General features: G+C 40.4%; 1 long non-coding RNA gene across 1 annotated transcript; it reads right to left on the bottom strand.

Annotated features, from left to right (window-relative positions):
* Positions 1 to 1,182: 1,182 nt before the first annotated feature.
* On the bottom strand, positions 1,183 to 6,320 carry LOC108582258. The gene is made up of 2 exons (XR_001895504.3): positions 6,160 to 6,320; positions 1,183 to 1,812 (listed from the first exon to the last, which is right to left on the bottom strand). It is a non-coding gene; the product is annotated as an uncharacterized LOC108582258 (long non-coding RNA).
* Between the last annotated feature and the right edge of the window lie 8,324 nt (positions 6,321 to 14,644).

Here is a 14,644-nt window from a genome sequence, read left to right as displayed (position 1 = left end):
CTTGATACAGATTCAGTGGCAAGAATTTTAATGTTTAAATTGTATTGGTTATAAGAGCACCAAAAAAGGAAGAAATGCTTGCCCCAAACAAAATAGTTTATTTATCTTTAGGAATTCGATTTTTGTTAGTTATGGATATATTTATCTGTGTCCTATTATTAGCTGCACTGAGGACAACCCCATAACTGCCTAAATTGTGTGCAAATGGGGATATTGTCATTGCCTTCAATTTCTCTTCCCTTTTCTCTGTGAGGCTACATTACATGCTTTGGGCTGGCAGAAATAATTATTGACATGCTCATGAAATATAAGTTGGTCTTGTTTTTGTAACAACAAGTGTCAAAAAAGTATTCAATTACTTTCACTAAGCTCTGAAAGGACAAAAAATTAGAGTACGTGACTAAAGTTAGGACACATAAAGTCTTTGGTGGTCACATTTCAGCAGCACACCAATTCATAAGTTAGCTCTTAACATCATAGACCATATGTTTACTTAGGTCTAGGTCTTACCTCCCTCATAGACTGTGAGCTGCATCTGGGCCTGTTGAGGTTTGTCTCCATGTTGCACATAATCAGCAAACTTAAATTCCACCTTCCTGACATCTCAATAAGAATATAAAATGTGGCAGGGCGCGGTGGCTCAAGCCTATAATCCCAGCACTTTGGGAGGCCGAGGTGGGTGGATCACGAGGTCAGGAGTTCAAGACCAGCCTGGTCAAGATGGTGAAGCCCCATCTCTAATAAAAATACAAAAATTTGCTGGGCGTGGTGGTGGGCGCCTGCAATCCGAGCTACTCAGGATTCTGAGGCAGAGAATTGCTTGAACCCAGGAGCAGAGGTTGCAGTGAGCCGAGATGGTGCCACTGCACTCCAGCCTAGGTTACAGAGTCAGACTCCATCTCAATAAATAAATAAATAAATAATAAAAGAATATAAAATCCGGGAGATAATGTTCACAATAAAATGTTAAATGAAGCAAGCAGAATGTACATTTGTAATTACTGGAGGTTTCTAATTATATATGTGTGTGTGTATATATATATATTTCTTTATATATACACACATTTATAAACATATGAATAATGATATGGAAAAAATTTAGGTAGAAATACATCAAAATGAAATGGTGACTAACTCTGGATGTTGGAGTTATAAGTGATTTCAACTTATTTTATTACTCTCTTTTTATTGACAAATTTTATTTATTGAACATTAAAGTAGAAATGACTGACTGTTGACCAAAATACATTATTCCCATTTCACAGTGTAGAGTTTTGCTAAGAAAAAGCTACTAAGTAGACACTATGTTTCCCAGGCCCCTTTGCATCTGGGTAGGGCCTTGTGATCCCGTGCTTGCCTTATAGAATGTGAGAGAATGGGAGACGTGTAATTGAAAAAGCAGCTGTACCTTCTCTATCTACTGTTTCCCTCAGAGGGGACTCTGAGATCCTAAAAGTTCACAAAGCTACATGGTGGAAGGAACTTGGGTCCTCACGTTACCCCTTAAAAGCTGCCTGTTAAGTAGAACAGTTATATTTTTTGATTATCCAAGCAAAAATTAAGCTTCTGTTGTTAATCAAATTCCTTTGCCTGGTTTTCCCTAAGAACAGAGCCTATAAAAAAACTGTAGGCAGATAGGTTTTTAGGAATTTGTTCAGAGAGCCAGAGTGAGGGGTCAATGAAGCGAGTTAGAGATGGAGAAAAAGGGATTGTAAGGACACATTATTGAGTTGACCCTCACTGCAGACAGCTGGTGCACAATCCCACCAGGTCTTCTGAAGAGGCATATAAATTCATCTCAGAACAGTGTACCTGTGGAAGAGAAGGAGAGAGCATTTATACATCTGCTGTCATCTTCAAGTGGTCAAGAGCTGGTCCCTGGGGCACTGATTCTCTGGCTTCCAGGCTGCATATGATTGCACAGAGTATGTCATGAAAGTGTTCCTTGCCAATCAGTCAGAGATGTCCTAGGTCAGAATTATGGAGGTGCCTAATGCATGTCTGAGGTAAGGTCTTGCTATGTCATGTCTGAATTAGGCCATTTATGACTGACATGGCTGAAATAAGAGGTGAAGTTCAAAGGATTTGAAGTGGTATACAGGAAATATACAGAGTCACTGAAAATGTGTAATTGGTTTATTACAGTATCTAGCCTTGCATTAATTAAAATAAGCACATATTACTCTTAGAATTATAAAAGTACACACACACACATTTATATACACATACTTGCTTGGTTTTGCAGAATATCTCAGTATTTTTATGAGATTTACTTACTTTGATTCACTTTGAAAGCGTAACTAACAAGTGAGCCACAATGGGCATCTTTTCCTCCCTACCTATTCAACCACCAAAGCCAATCAATCCCATCTTTTAAGCAGTTATTGGAACTTCCCCTGCTGTCACATCTGTTGACTCTGCTTTAGTTGGGGCCTTCATAAGTGCACCCATGAATTATTGCTAGAGCTTCCAATCCTCCTATTCATTTTTTCATATCTAAAATTAAATTGAACTGTGGTAAATCCCTGCTTAAAACCTACTTCAAGGGCTCCCCATTGTCATAAAATTCAACCTCTTTATGTTGAATTCTACACACTTCATAATCCAGTCCCAACACAGATGTCTAACTTCATCTCCTTCATGCCCTAGGCTACACCTGGCACTTGAGGAAGACAGTAGTAATTCTCTGGAAACCCCAGGACTTGTCATGCCACTCTGATTCTGAGCATGCCTCTCAATACTGGGAATGCTTTCCTTAATTATCCTCCCTAGGGCAGGGATTGGCCAACTACAACCCCCAGACCAAATTCAGCTCATCACTCATGAGCTAAGGATGTTCTTTTTAAAATTATTTGTAAATGATTGAAAGAAATGTTTAAAAGGTAATATTTTGTGACACAGGAATAATCATATAACATTTAAATTTCATTGTCCTTAATACAAAATTTCTCAGAATACATCCGTGCTTGCTTATTTGTTCACATATTGTCTGTGACTTTCTTGGTGCCCTAATGCAGGGGCCCCCAACCCTCAGGCCAAGGACAGGTACAGGTCCATGGCCTGTTAGGAACCAGGCTGCCCAGCAGGAGGTGAGCCGCAGGTGAGCCAGCATTACCACTTGAGCTCTGCCTCCTGTCAGAGCAGTGAGGGGCATTCGATTCTCCTACGAGCAGGGGGACTAACCCTACTGTGATCTGGGCATGAAAGGGAATCCAATTAATGCCTGATGATCTGAGATGGAACAGTTTCATGCCGAAACCAGCCCCATCTCTTGTCTGTGGAAACATTGGCTTCCACTAAACCAGTCTCTGGTGGCAAAAAGGTTGGGGACTGCACTGCTCTAAAGAGCTGAGTAGTTGTGACTGTCACCTACAAAGCCTATAGCCTACAAAGCCCAAAGCATTTATTACCTGGCTTTTTACAGAAAACATGCACTGAGAAGTTCTACTCTTCCTTGTCAAACCTGCCCATGAGGAGTCATTCCAGATCTTTGTGTCCACAACATTTAGTTCTTACCTGCAGAAACACACTTCCCCTAATTGCGAACGGTGCATGTACATATCTTCTCCCCAGCCCTGCCTCATTACCTTCTTGGAAGCCAAGATCACGTCTTATTTATCTCTGACTGTCTCCTGGCCACTAACTTAGTGCCAAATACACAGTGGGACTCAGCCAATATGGTTGAATTTGTCCAGTTCTGAGCCCTGCTTCCAGACACCATGGTTTTTTTTTTTTTTTTCTTTTTGGAAAGTAAGTGGTTAACAGCATGGGCTAGGGAGTTTCACTACCTGATTTCATTCTGGGCCTGGAACCTAAAGCTGTGCAGCCTTAGGCAAATTATTTTAACCTCTCTAAGCCTCCCTATCCTCACTGACCAACAAAGATATTGATAGCAACTATTTCATAAGCTTGTTGTGAGAATTACATGCAAATTACTGTTCAACGTGCTAAACACAGTGCGAGTGCATAGTACATTTCCAGTTAATATTAGCTATTATGATGATGTTTGTATAGTTCCTAAAGCTTAAATGAAATCCTAGGGTCTCCTGAGAGACATTGCTGACCAAACAATATCCCCTGCATGCACAGTTCTACGGCATTACTTGTTTTTCAGCTATTTTAATGCACACATTTGTTGTTAAATGAAATGATGTCTTTGTAGAGGCAAGGGAAAAGATCGACTTGAAAACACAGTCTTTTCATTTTATCTAAGAATCTCCCTCAATCTTGTTTTGCCTACATCTATCTTCTTCCCGCTGGGTTTGTTTTCCTTTTCTCTCAGTATTTCTTTCTGCTGGCTATGTCTCTCACTGCTTTCTCAACTAGTTTGATTACTTCATTTTGCTTTTTCATCCCTTTCAGCCTAACTTCCTTCCTCCCCACCTTGGGTGTCTTTCCTTTACTATATATAGATTTTACTTTTTCTCAGCTTTTCTTTCTTTTTTTTTTCCTCTCCCTTCACTTTGTGAAATTTTTGTATCTCCCCCCTTCTATTTACCCTCTCTTTCTCTCCCTCTCTCCTATGCGTTTTTACTTTCTACCTCTCATTTTATCTTATGAATCTTCCTTTATCTTCGAAATACAGGCTTTTCTATCTTTATTCTTTCCCTTCTTTCCATCCTATTTTCCTCTCATTTTGCTTTATTTCTGTCATCTCCTTATTATATTCCCTGGCTTTCCTTATTTCTTCTTCTTCCTTGTTTCTGCCTCCTCATGCCACCTACACTGGTTTCTCTCCCTGGGTCCTGTGTGGGGTAGAGCCTGCTCTGGCTTCCAGATGGCCAGTAGATCAACAAAAAGCTATTAGTCCCCTAGCAGAGGAAGAAGTCAAGCTGTTGAGATGCTTGGGGAGCATCTCAAGGCCAGGCAGAAAATGAAGTGGTCAGGAAGGAAGAGGAGGTGATGTTTAATGGAACAAAAATAAAATAGGTGAGATAAAATGAGATGGAAAAACAGAGATTTACGACACAAGAGAATTTAGTTGGAATGAGATTGTCATCAGATCAGCTTGGGGGAGAAAATGGAAAAACAAGCTTGTTAAAGTGAATTCTTTGTCATAACCATGAGCTTTTTATACTCAGCTTGCCTGCTTGGTTTCGCAACACTGTTTTGTTCTTTCACAGCCATTTTGTTTGATCCTTCTCTTCTCACCATACTTCACTATTTACCCAGCCCTGTCTGATTCCCATCTACTGACTGATTTTCTTGAGCACTTTTGAGTTCTAACCAAAAGGTTAGAAATAGATCTAGTATTATAAAAGTTAGAAGTGCAGATTCAGGATTCAGACAGGACATAGAACTGGGCTTCAAAAATCAGGCTGTTTTTGTTATGCAAGAATACCATGAAAATACTTGTATCTATTACTGGGCACAGGTCTTGGAACAGATTAACTTGAATCACAATGCTGTTTCTCCACTGCCAGTTTTGTGATCTTGGTAATTAGTTAACTTTTCTAATCCTATGCATTTTTATCACAGTGATAACAATACTTACTTTCACAGATAGGTTTGAGGTAATGAATAGATGAAATAATTGAGGGCAAGTACCAGGGGCAGTGCCCAGCATACAGTCAATATCTTTTAATGTTTACTGGCCCATTATTACCATGTTAATAAATAGATCCACCACTCCTTTATTATAAGTTGAGGCAAGGTTTTCTGGATTACCCTCCCGCTGCCACTCCAGATCAAATGCTCTTTGGTGCTACACAGATCGCCACATTATTAGACTCACTTTCCTAGGTTGGTGCCCAGGAAACACCATGATTTGTTCAGCAGAAAGATTTGTGTTTTGGTAGACTTCAAAATTGTGTTAAACCTCACCCACCCATCCATTTCCATACCTTCCCCTTCTTCTTGGTTTCTTCTAGGGGAAGGACAAAGGAAAGGTTGAACCATCTTCCAAGAGACCCAGTATACCCCATGAATTCACCACTCCCAGCTTAAATAGCTATCCAGAATTTAACAGACATTAAACACAACTCCCCCCTTCCACCCCGCTGGATGATTTTAGCTCCCGGTGAGAATCTCATCATAAAAACCATTTCTTTCCATCTCTCTCCTTTCCATCACCAACTCCACCATCCCCACAGCCCACCCTTTGGAAACATTCTTTACAACCACCCTGTGCTTTTAAACCTGGTATTAGGAGGGTACAACCTAGCTGGAAATTTTCAAAGGTAATTTCACTGAGTCTTCCTGCATGCTTCATTTCAATACAAAGGGGCAGCAGCTTGTAAACCAAAGGGACAGAGCAAGGTTTACTGCACACCTTGCCGAACTGGGATGTTGCAGGTGACTCTCAGCAAGTCCCTCTGTTGTACATTACCTCAGTTTCCTTGACAGCACAATGCCAAAGGATCTTTGCAGTTGGTCCTGGCTCCAGCATTACACGTTCAGAATTCCAAGCTCTATTCTGGTGAATTCAGATATCCAAAGAGCCTTTGTTTTTACTTCCTGTGTCCATTACCTGGATACTAGTGTATCTAAAAACTTCACCAGTTCTGTCCTGTTTCCCAACTTCAGGATACACAAATTTCAGAAACATGCATGTCCAAAGATGGCTATAGAGAAGAACCACTTTCCTGGGAAATGGTAGCAGCATTGTGTGACAGTGAGTCACACACAACTGGCTCTCTCCAATACCAAGCCACTGAATTTTAAAAATAAAGATGTTGGGTCCTGGCTTAGTGGCTCAGGCCTGTAATCTCAGCACTGTGGGAGGCCAAGGCAGGCTGATCACTTGAGGCCAGGAATTCAAGACCAGCCTGGCCAACATGGTGAAACCTGGTCTCTACAAAAATTAGCCAGGCATGGAGGTAGCCGCCTATAATCTCAGCTATGATGGGAGCCTGAGGCATGAGAATCACTTGAACTCAGGAGGCAGAGGTTGCAGCGAGCCGAGATTGTGTCACTGTACTCCAGCCTAGGGCACAGAGTAAGACTCTGTCAAAAAAAAAAAAAAAAAAAAAAAAAATGTTGGGGGTACCATTTCTTCACATTTCAACTGTAAAACAAATTCTGAAAAATGATTTTGCAGAGAAAAAATTAGGGATATGTAACTCAGTTATTTGTCCCTGCCCAAATCTCATATGTAAATATAACCCCCAGTGCTGGACATGGGGCCTGGTGGGAGGTGTTTGGATCATGAGGGTTGATCCCTCATGAATCACTTGGGCCGCCCCCTTGGTGGTAAGTGGGATCTCACTCTGCATTCTCATAAGTTCTGGTTGTTTAAAAGTGTATGGCATCTCTCCCTCTGCTCTTTCTCGCCTGCTCCTGCATTCACCATGTGACATGCCTGCTCCCACTTCGCCTTCCACCTTGAGTAAAAACTACCTGAGGCCTCCCCAGAAGCCAAGTGACATCAGCACCATGCTTGTACAGCCTGCAAAACTGTAAGCCATTTAAACCTCTTTTATTTCAAACTTACCCCTTCTCAGGTATTTCTTTATAGTAATGCTTGAACAGCCTAAGACAGATAAAGAGATGAGAAAGGGAGAAAGGAGTTTGGGTAATAACATTCTGACAAGCAACCAAGGTAATCCAATGCAGGCATGGGTCTCTCTTCAGTGTACACTTTATTCTGATTGCCTCTTTTAGCTAGGAATTGTAATTTCATCAGATGAGCTTCTCACATGTTGAAAAGTAGATATCTGTTGTAATGCTGACTGCATATCTCCAAATGAAACACTAGGCAATGAAAGGGAAAACATGGTTATAAACAAAGAGACTCAATTATAGCAAATAATTTTATGTCCTAGAAGGAAAAATATATTTAAGGTGATAAAGAGAAGCCAGAGAGGGGTGGTTAATAAAATTTAAGAAAAGAAAGAAATAGGAGAGGGATCTTACAAGGTAAAAATTGTGGTATAATAGAAAAGAGCATTGGATTGGGAATAAAGAGACATGGCATCTAATCGAAATGGCACAAACTACCTCATGATGCTGTGAGCCTCTATGAACCTCAGTAGACTCATGTGTGAAATAGGGAAACAAACAGCTTTTCCTACCCTTCCCGTGATAAAAAGTTGCTGTGAGAATCAAATGAGATCAGAGCAATAGAGGTGCTTTGTTAACTGTACCCACCTAAGGGACATTTTTATTATAAAATGTTGAATTCATTCTAAGTTTATTAAGAACGGTGCATCCCAGAGAGTCAGGCTCTCAGATTTTAAATGAAATCACAACCTGTGAATGAGTCTTCTTAATCTTCTTCATGTGACAGTCTTCCTTTTGCCTGAGCAAAAGACTCTGGAGGACTAAAAGTCACCAGGTTGGATGTGAACTAATGGAGAGACCTAAGGCACTCCCTCTGGTTTTCTCTGCTTGATGGGCATTGCTCAGGAGGAGGCATGGGTTTGCTCTTCAGGCAATCCAAGGAATTGATCATCCTGCTTCTCTTCTGTGCTGGTCTAGAGCCTTTATTGATAAACAGAGACATGGCCTTTCCTCCCATCTGACAGTAGAAAAATTCTTTATAATACAGTCAGAGTGTGACAAATACCATTTGAAGTAATGTTTTCCAGTGACTTCACTTTACTGGGAGCCCCTGCCAACCATTTTTAATAATGTGACTATATACACATATTTCTCACTGCTGATTGAATTAAACAGAGATGCCTGATCAAAACTGGTCTAGTTATAGTTTCTTCCTGAGAGTTTGGGGTGGAGAGAGAGAGGGGGAGATAATTTTGGGTTATTAGAACTTAAATCCAGATTTTATGATGACATGGGTATCTTTCCCTTTCTTATTCTTTCTAAGTGGACTGAAAAAGTGAGGAAAGTTACTAGTCTGGGAGAAGATTAAACAGATCAAGATAAAATTAACGTGTTTTTTTTTTTTTTTACCTGAGTCCCAGTATCATGCTGTCTCAGTTGTATCTTTACTTCAAGGAAACATGACTCTCTTTTATGCTTATAATGAGGCTTCTTTTTCTTTTTTTTTTTTTTTTAATTTATTTATTATTATTATACTTTAAGTTGTAGGGTACATGTGCATAACGTGCAGGTTTGTTACATATGTATACTTGTGCCATGTTGGTCTGCTGCACCCATCAAATCGTCATTTACATCAGGTATAACTCCCAATGCAATCCCTCCCCCCTCCCCCTTCCCCATGATAGGCCCCGGTGTGTGATGTTCCCCTTCCTGAGTCCAAGTGATCTCATTGTTCAGTTCCCACCTATGAGTGAGAACATGCGGTGTTTGGTTTTCTGTTCTTGTGATAGTTTGCTAAGAATGATGGTTTCCAGCTGCATCCATGTCCCTACAAAGGACGCAAACTCATCCTTTTTTATGGCTGCATAGTATTCCATGGTGTATATGTGCCACATTTTCTTAATCCAATCTGTCACTGATGGACATTTGGGTTGATTCCAAGTCTTTGCTATTGTGAATAGTGCTGCAATAAACATACGTGTGCATGTGTCTTTATAGCAGCATAATTTATAATCCTTTGGGTATATCCCCAGTAATGGGATGGCTGGGTCATATGGTACATCTAGTTCTAGATCCTTGAGGAATCGCCATACTGTTTTCCATAATGGTTGAACTAGTTTACAATCCCACCAACAGTGTAAAAGTGTTCCTATTTCTCCACATCCTCTCCAGCACCTGTTGTTTCCGGACTTTTTAATGATCGCCATTCTAACTGGTGTGAGATGGTATCTCATTGTGGTTTTGATTTGCATTTCTCTGATGGCCAGTGATGATGAGCATTTTTTCATATGTCTGTTGGCTGTATGAATGTCTTCTTTTGAGAAATGTCTGTTCATATCCTTTGCCCACTTTTTGATGGGGTTGTTTGTTTTTTTCTTGTAAATTTGTTTGAGTTCTCTGTAGGTTCTGGATATTAGCCCTTTGTCAGATGAGTAGATTGCAAAAATTTTCTCCCATTCTGTAGGTTGCCTGTTCACTCTGATGGTAGTTTCTTTTGCTGTGCAGAAGCTCTTTAGTTTAATTAGATCCCATTTGTCAATTTTGGCTTTTGCTGCCGTTGCTTTTGGTGTTTTAGACATGAAGTCTTTGCCCATGCCTATGTCCTGAATGGTACTACCTAGGTTTTCCTCTAGGATTTTTATGGTATTAGGTCTAACATTTAAGTCTCTAATCCATCTTGAATTAATTTTCGTATAAGGAGTAAGGAAAGGATCCAGTTTCAGCTTTCTACTTATGGCTAGCCAATTTTCCCAGCACCATTTCTTAAATAGGGAATCCTTTCCCCATTTCTTGTTTTTCTCAGGTTTGTCAAAGATCAGATGGCTGTAGATGTGTGGTATTATTTCTGAGGACTCTGTTCTGTTCCATTGGTCTATATCTCTGTTTTGGTACCAGTACCATGCTGTTTTGGTTACCGTAGCCTTGTAGTATAGTTTGAAGTCAGGTAGCGTGATGCCTCCAGCTTTGTTCTTTTGACTTAGGATTGTCTTGGAGATGCAGGCTCTTTTTTGGTTCCATATGAACTTTAAAGCAGCTTTTTCCAATTCTGTGAAGAAACTCATTGGTAGCTTGATGGGGATGGCATTGAATCTATAAATTACCTTGGGCAGTATGGCCATTTTCACGATATTGATTCTTCCTATCCATGAGCATGGTATGTTCTTCCATTTGTTTGTGTCCTCTTTTATTTCACTGAGCAGTGGTTTGTAGTTCTCCTTGAAGAGGTCCTTTACATCCCTTGTAAGTTGGATTCCTAGGTATTTGATTCTCTTTGAAGCAATTGTGAATGGAAGTTCATTCCTGATTTGGCTCTGTGTTTGTCTGTTATTGGTGTATAAGAATGCTTGTGATTTTTGCACATTAATTTTGTATCCTGAGACTTTGCTGAAGTTGCTTATCAGCTTAAGGAGATTTTGGGCTGAGACAATGGGGTTTTCTAAATATACAATCATGTCATCTGCAAACAGGGACAATTTGACTTCTTCTTTTCCTAACTGAATACCCCTGATTTCTTTCTCTTGCCTAATTGCCCTAGCCAGAACTTCCAACACTATGTTGAATAGGAGTGGTGAGAGAGGGCATCCCTGTCTTGTGCCAGTTTTCAAAGGGAATTTTTCCAGTTTTTGCCCATTCAGTATGATATTGGCTGTGGGTTTGTCATAAATAGCTCTTATTATTTTGAGGTACGTTCCATCAATACCAAATTTATTGAGCGTTTTTAGCATGAAGGGCTGTTGAATTTTGTCAAAAGCCTTTTCTGCATCTATTGAAATAATCATGTGGTTCTTGTCTTTGGTTCTGTTTATATGCTGCATTATGTTTATTGATTTGCGAATGTTGAACCAGCCTTGCATCCCAGGGATGAAGCCCACTTGATCATGGTGGATAAGCTTTTTGATGTGTTGTTGAATCCGGTTTGCCAGTATTTTATTGAGGATTTTTGCATCGATGTTCATCAGGGATATTGGTCTAAAATTCTCTTTTTTTGTTGTGTCTCTGCCAGGCTTTGGTATCAGGATGATGTTGGCCTCATAAAATGAGTTAGGGAGGATTCCCTCTTTTTCTATTGATTGGAATAGTTTCAGAAGGAATGGTACCAACTCCTCCTTATACCTCTGGTAGAATTCAGCTGTGAATCCATCTGGTCCTGGACTTGTTTTGGTTGGTAGGCTATTAATTATTGCCTCAATTTCAGAGCCGACTATTGGTCTATTCAGGGATTCAACTTCTTCCTGGTTTAGTCTTGGAAGAGTGTAAGTGTCCAAGAAATTATCCATTTCTTCTAGGTTTTCCAGTTTATTTGCGTAGAGGTGTTTATAGTATTCTCTGATGGTAGTTTGTATTTCTGTGGGGTCGGTGGTGATATCCCCTTTATCATTTTTAATTGCATTGATTTGATTCTTCTCTCTTTTCTTCTTTATTAGTCTTGCTAGTGGTCTGTCAATTTTGTTGATCTTTTCAGAAAACCAACTCCTGGATTCATTGATTTTTTGGAGGGTTTTTTGTGTCTCTATCTCCTTCAGTTCTGCTCTGATCTTAGTTATTTCTTGCCTTCTGCTAGCTTTCGAATGTGTTTGCTCTTGCTTCTCTAGTTCTTTTAATTGCGATGTTAGAGTGTCAATTTTTGATCTTTCCTGCTTTCTCTTGTGGGCATTTAGTGCTATAAATTTCCCTCTACACACTGCTTTAAATGTGTCCCAGAGATTCTGGTATGTTGTATCTTTGTTCTCATTGGTTTCAAAGAACATCTTTATTTCTGCCTTCATTTCGTTATGTACCCAGTAGTCATTCAGGAGCAGGTTGTTCAGTTTCCATGTAGTTGAGCGGTTTTGATTGAGTTTCTTAGTCCTGAGTTCTAGTTTGATTGCACTGTGGTCTGAGAGACAGTTTGTAATAATTTCTGTTCTTGTACATTTGCTGAGGAGTGCTTTACTTCCAATTACGTGGTCAATTTTGGAATAAGTACGATGTGGTGCTGAGAAGAATGTATATTCTGTTGATTTGGGGTGGAGAGTTCTATAGATGTCTATTAGGTCTGCTTGCTGCAGAGATGAGTTCAATTCCTGGACATCCTTGTTAACTTTCTGTCTCGTTGATCTGTCTAATGTTGACAGTGGAGTGTTGAAGTCTCCCATTATTATTGTATGGGAGTCTAAGTCTCTTTGTAAGTCTCTAAGGACTTGCTTTATGAATCTGGGTGCTCCTGTATTGGGTGCATATATATTTAGGATAGTTAGCTCTTCCTGTTGAATTGATCCCTTTACCATTATGTAATGGCCTTCTTTGTCTCTTTTGATCTTTGATGGTTTAAAGTCTGTTTTATCAGAGACTAGAATTGCAACCCCTGCTTTTTTTTTGTTCTCCATTTGCTTGGTAAATCTTCCTCCATCCCTTTATTTTGAGCCTATGTATGTCTCTGCGTGTGAGATGGGTCTCCTGAATACAGCAGACTGATGGGTCTTGACTCTTTATCCAGTTTGCCAGTCTGTGTCTTTTCATTGGAGCATTTAGTCCATTTACATTTAAGGTTAAGATTGTTATGTGTGAACTTGATCCTGCCATTATGATATTAACTGGTTATTTTGCTCATTAGTTGATATAGTTTCTTCCTAGCCTCGATGGTCTTTACATTTTGGCATGTTTTTGAGATGGCTGGTACCGGTTGTTCCTTTCCATGTTTAGTACTTCCTTCAGGGTCTCTTGTAAGGCAGGCCTAGTGGTGACAAAATCTCTAAGCATTTGCTTATCTGTAAAGGATTTTATTTCTCCTTCACTGATGAAACTTAGTTTGGCTGGATATGAAATTCTGGGTTTAAAATTCTTTTCTTTAAGAATGTTGAATATTGGCCCCCACTCTCTTCTGGCTTGTAGAGTTTCTGCCGAGAGATCTGCTGTGAGTCTGATGGGCTTCCCTTTGTGGGTAACCCGACCTTTCTCTCTGGCTGCCCTTAACATTTTTTCCTTCATTTCAACTTTGGTGAATCTGGCAATTATGTGTCTTGGAGTTGCTCTTCTCGAGGAGTATCTTTGTGGTGTTCTCTGTATTTCCTGGATTTGAATGTTGGCCTGCCCTACTAGGTTGGGGAAGTTCTCCTGGATGATATCCTGAAGAGTGTTTTCCAACTTGGTTCCATTTTCCCCCTCACTTTCAGGCACCCCAATCAGACGTAGATTTGGTCTTTTTACATAATCCCATACTTCTTGCAGGCTTTGTTCATTTCTTTTTCTTCTTTTTTCTTTTGGTTTCTCTTCTCGCTTCATTTCATTCATTTGATCCTCAATCGCTGATACTCTTTCTTCCAGTTGATCGAGTCGGTTACTGAAGCTTGTGCATTTGTCATGTATTTCTCGTGTCATGGTTTTCATCTCTTTCATTTCGTTTATGACCTTCTCTGCATTAATTACTCTATCCGTCAATTCTTCCACTTTTTTTTCAAGATTTTTAGTTTCTTTGCGCTGGGTACGTAATTCCTCCTTTAGCTCTGAGAAATTTGATGGACTGAAGCCTTCTTCTCTCATCTCGTCAAAGTCATTCTCCGTCCAGCTTTGATCCGTTGCTGGTGATGAGCTGCGCTCCTTTGCCGGGGGAGATGTGCTCTTATTTTTTGAATTTCCAGCTTTTCTGCCCTGCTTTTTCCCCATCTTTGTGGTTTTATCTGCCTCTGGTCTTTGATGATGGTGATGTACTGATGGGGTTTTGGTGTAGGTGTCCTTCCTGTTTGATAGTTTTCCTTCTAACAGTCAGGACCCTCAGCTGTAGGTCTGTTGGAGATTGCTTGAGGTCCACTCCAGACCCTGTTTGCCTGGGTATCAGCAGCAGAGGCTGCAGAAGATAGAATATTTCTGAACAGCGAGTGTACCTGTCTGATTCTTGCTTTGGAAGCTTCCTCTCAGGGGTGTACTCCACCCTGTGAGGTGTGGGGTGTCAGACTGCCCCTAGTGGGGGATGTCTCCCAGTTAGGCTACTCAGGGGTCAGGGACCCACTTGAGTAGGCAGTCTGTCCCTTCTCAGATCTCAACCTCGGTGTTGGGAGATCCACTGCTCTCTTCAAAGCTGTCAGACAGAGTCGTTTGCGTCTGCAGAGGTTTCTGCTGCTTTTTTGTTGTTGTTGTTGTTGTGTAGCTGTGCCCTGTCCCCAGAGGTGGAGTCTACAGAGACAGGCAGGTTTCCTTGAGCTGCTGTGAGCTCCACCCAGTTGTAGCT

The sequence above is a fragment of the Papio anubis genome, chromosome 13 (genome assembly GCF_008728515.1).
Source record: "Papio anubis isolate 15944 chromosome 13, Panubis1.0, whole genome shotgun sequence".
Classification (NCBI taxonomy): domain Eukaryota; kingdom Metazoa; phylum Chordata; class Mammalia; order Primates; family Cercopithecidae; genus Papio; species Papio anubis.
The sequence above is the reverse complement of the archived record's forward strand: the minus strand, read 5'-3'. Positions and strand labels throughout refer to the sequence as shown.